Below are 4,903 nucleotides of genomic sequence, written 5' to 3' on the forward strand. Positions count from 1 at the left end.
ACCCACAATGCACTGCTTTTTCAGTGTGGTTACTCAGAAGTTTGGGAAGCTTTGAGCACAAAAAATATAAAAATAGAAAATATATACACACACACACACACTCTAAAGCAGGGATATGCAATTAGCGGACCTCCAGCTGTTACAAAACTACAAGTCCCATCATGCCTCTGCCTCTGGGTGTCATGCTTGTGACTGTCAGAGCCTTGCTATGCCTCATGGGGCTTGTAGTTCTGCAACATCTGGAGGTCCGCTAATTGCATATCCCTGATCTAAAGCATTATACTGTATTATTGCATCTTTTGTTTTTGAGGGCTCTGCACAATATTCCGGACATGTAACGTTTTTATGGAGATCACTTGTATCACTCGTACAGCAGGAACAAGGTGCAGAAATAATGACTCTGCATCCCATCCCTTCTACAGAAACCAAGGTGATCATGTGACCTCCTGCAATGACATCATGCTCAGGTATGGCAGGGAAATGCCAAGCGCTGTCCCATGTCGGAGGAAGGGGCGGGGGATGGCAGTGAAGGAGGAGCATAAGTGTGAGGGGGGGCGTTATGGGCAAAGTGTTGGGGTCCTGCGTCCCCCCCCCCACACACACCCAGGGGGGTCCCTCTAGCTACGCGTCACCACACACCTCCAGGGGGGTCCTTCCAGCTGGATGGCACCAACAGACAGGGGCCCCTCTGGTAGGGTTATCACCTCATACATTTAAAACTGAACACATTAATTACACAGGTTCTGCGGCTGAATAAAGTGGTAATTAACACACACACAGGGGGGGGTGCCCTCCGGCTGGCACACACACACACGGGGGGGGGGGGGGGCCCTTCGGCTGGCACACACACGGGGAGGGGGGCCCCTTCCGGGTGGCACACACACGGGGAGGGGGGACCCTTCGGGGTGGCACACACACACAGGGGGGGACCCTTCGGGGTGGCACACACACACAGGGGGGGACCCTTCGGGGTGGCACACACACACAGGGGGGGACCCTTCGGGGTGGCACACACACACAGGGGGGGACCCTTCGGGGTGGCACACACACACAGGGGGGGACCCTTCGGGGTGGCACACACACACAGGGGGGGACCCTTCGGGGTGGCACACACACACAGGGGGGGACCCTTCGGGGTGGCACACACACACACACGGGGGGGGACCCTTGGGGTGGCACACACACACACACGGGGGGGGACCCTTCGGGGTGGCACACACACACAGGGGGGGACCCTTCGGGTGGCACACACACACACAGGGGGGGACCCTTCGGGTGGCACACACACACACAGGGGGGGACCCTTCGGGTGGCACACACACACACAGGGGGGGACCCTTCGGGGTGGCACACACACACACAGGGGGGGGACCCTTCGGGGTGGCACACACACACACAGGGGGGGACCCTTCGGGGTGGCACACACACACAGGGGGGGACCCTTCGGGTGGCACACACACAGGGGGGGACCCTTCGGGTGGCACACACACAGGGGGGGACCCTTCGGGTGGCACACACACAGGGGGGGACCCTTCGGGTGGCACACACACAGGGGGGGACCCTTCGGGTGGCACACACACAGGGGGGGACCCTTCGGGTGGCACACACACAGGGGGGGACCCTTCGGGTGGCACACACACAGGGGGGGACCCTTCGGGTGGCACACACACAGGGGGGGACCCTTCGGGTGGCACACACACAGGGGGGGACCCTTCGGGTGGCACACACACAGGGGGGGACCCTTCGGGTGGCACACACACAGGGGGGGACCCTTCGGGTGGCACACACACAGGGGGGGACCCTTCGGGTGGCACACACACAGGGGGGGACCCTTCGGGTGGCACACACACAGGGGGGGATCCTTCGGGTGGCACACACACACAGGGGGGGGACCCTTCGGGGTGGCACACACACACAGGGGGGGACCCTTCGGGGTGGCACACACACAGGGGGGGACCCTTCGGGTGGCACACACACAGGGGGGGGACCCTTCGGGTGGCACACACACAGGGGGGGACCCTTCGGGTGGCACACACACAGGGGGGGACCCTTCGGGTGGCACACACACAGGGGGGGACCCTTCGGGTGGCACACACACAGGGGGGGACCCTTCGGGTGGCACACACACAGGGGGGGACCCTTCGGGTGGCACACACACAGGGGGGGACCCTTCGGGTGGCACACACACAGGGGGGGACCCTTCGGGTGGCACACACACAGGGGGGGACCCTTCGGGTGGCACACACACACACGGGGGGACCCTTCGGGTGGCACACACACACGGGGGGACCCTTCGGGTGGCACACACCCCCTTTAAACGTGTCACGTGGTGGGATGCAGATCACGTGACACACTGCGGTTCTCTCTGGGGTCCGCTCCTCTATATAAGGTCGGACAGTGAACCTGCCACTTGATACACTGAGCTCTCCGCTCCTGTCAATCAACCTCACCGCCCGCTCCTATTGGCCGAGACGCTGAGCGGCGGGGCGTGTCGCGGCCTGTGATTGGCTGCCCTGTGACAGCGATGCCAGGCCGGGGAGAGGCGCTGGTCTGGGCTGGTTGTGGGGCCCGCCCGGAGCTCTGATCGGCACCAACCTTACCTCCGCTATCTCATGTCCTCTTCCCCAGTCACACCGCCGCCCTGTGCCGATCTATCCGCTCCTGCAGCGCGTCATGTCAGCGGCTTCTCTCCACCATCAACAGCGCCAGCCGCTTCCGCCCCTAGCAACGGATATCCTCCCCGCCCGTCACTATGGAGACCGCCCGCTCCCTTCTATTGGCCCGTCGGATTGTCAGTCTGGGTGTGAAAGGGGAGGGGACCGCAGAGGGGAAGTCAGCCCCCTAAGCGCGAGGGGAGACCAGCGCTCATTGGTGGAGGTGGCTGCCGCTCAATTCAAAAGGCGGGACTTTGAGAAGTCGGTGGAGTTAGGAAAAAAGGCTGGTGGTGGGAGGAGCTTAGTGGGTCTGGTGAGATGATTGCTAGCGAGGGAGGAGTCTTTTTGAGTGCCCTCCTATTGGGCGGAGAATGGGGGGAGGAGTTTAGGCTTTCCTATTGAATTGAGTGACAGTGTGGGAGGTGCCTGCATATCCTTGAGAGGGAGGAGTCCGAATACAGGCAGCGTGGTGGGCGTGGCTTAGACTTTCCTGTTGAATTGAGTGACAGTGTGGGAGGAGCCTGCTTATCCCTGATAGTGGGAGGAATCAGAATACTGTACAGACAACCTGGTGGGAGGGGTTTAGGATTTCCTAGTGAATTGAGTGACAACGTGGGAGGCTCCTCCTGGTTATCCCTGATAGTGGGAGGAGTAAGAATGTCTTGCCCACATGGTGGGAGGAGTTTAGGATTTCCTGCTGAATTGAGCGACAGTGTGGGAGGTGCCTGCTTATCCCTGATAGTGGGAGGAGTCGGAATACAAGCAACATGGTGGGAGGAGTTTAGGCTTTCCTGCTGAATTGAGCGACAGCATGAGCGGTGTCTGTTTATCCCTGAGTGGGAGGAGTCAGAATGTTTTTTGCAGCATGGTGGGAGGAGTTTAGGATGTCCTGCTGATTTGAGCGACAGTGTGGGAGGTGCCTGCTTATCCCTGATAATGGGAGGAGTCAGAATACAAGCAACATGGTGGGAGGGGTTTAGGATTTCCTATTGAATTGACCAACAGTGTGGGAGGCTCCTGGTTATCCCTGATAGTGGGTGGAGTCAGAATGCATTGACCACATGGTGGGAGGAGTTTAGGATGTCCTGTTAATTGATTGACAAGGTGGGAACTGTCCACTCATCCCTGAGTGGGAGGAGTCAGAATGTTTTTGCTGCATGGTGGGAGGAGTTTAGGATGTCCTGTTGAATTGAGTGACAGTGTGGGAGGTGCCTGCTCACCCTGAGAGGGAGGAGTCAGAATGTCTTGACCACATGGTGGGAGGTGTTTAGGATTTCCTGTTGAATTTAAGTGACAGTGTGGGAGGTGCCTGTACACTGCTCATGGGAGGAGTCATAAAGTCTGGCAGCATGGTGGGAGCGGTTACCTTTTCTAATTTGGGGGGGGGGGGGCTGTTTTTCAGTTTTTTTAGTTCCAGTGAAGGGAACTCTTAAGGCGTCACCATATCAAGACATTCTGGACAATTTCATGCCCCCAACTTTGTGGGAACAGTTTGGGGACGGCCCCTTCCTGTTCCAACATGACTGCGCACCAGTGTACAAAGCAAGGTCCATAAAGGGGTGGATGGGCGAGTTTGGGGTGGAGGAACTTGACTGGCCTGCACAGAGTCCTGACCTCAACCCAATTCAACACCTTTGGGATTAATTAGAGCGGAGACTGCGAGCCAGGCCTTCTCATCCAACATCAGTGCCTGACCTCACAAATGCACTTCTGGAAGAATGGTCAAACATTCCCATAGACACACTCCTAAACCTTGTGGACGGCCTTCCCAGAAGAGTCGAAGCTGTTATAGCTGCAAAGGGCGGACCAACTCAATATTGAACCCTACGGACTAAGACTGGGATGCCATTAAAGTTCATGTGTGTGTAAAGGCAGGCGTCCCAATACTTTTGGTAATATAGTGTATATGTGTCCCAGTCCTCTGATGATTGCAAATCTCACATCACTTCCACCCTATACCCACGGGGTCCCGAAACTTCTCCTCCAGCCCAGTGAGTACCTCCAGTGGCCCTGATTTGCTATCATCGGCAGACTGGAACACCTATGTAGATTATTTTGCATGTGGCCAGCTATGTACTGTGAGTTCTCACATTTTTTAAACTGCCCACTAGATGGCGCTTTAATCCCATTCTATACATACACACAGGAGTGGTGCGGGAAATCGCATGTGATTCGGACAGGAATCTCACCTCACCGGGACAAGGTCATCTACAGCCCAGGGTGAACATGCCACATTGCGCCCCTCCCCC

This window comes from Aquarana catesbeiana, linkage group LG11, assembly GCF_042186555.1.
Source record: "Aquarana catesbeiana isolate 2022-GZ linkage group LG11, ASM4218655v1, whole genome shotgun sequence".
In the NCBI taxonomy this organism is placed as follows: Eukaryota; Metazoa; Chordata; class Amphibia; order Anura; family Ranidae; genus Aquarana; species Aquarana catesbeiana.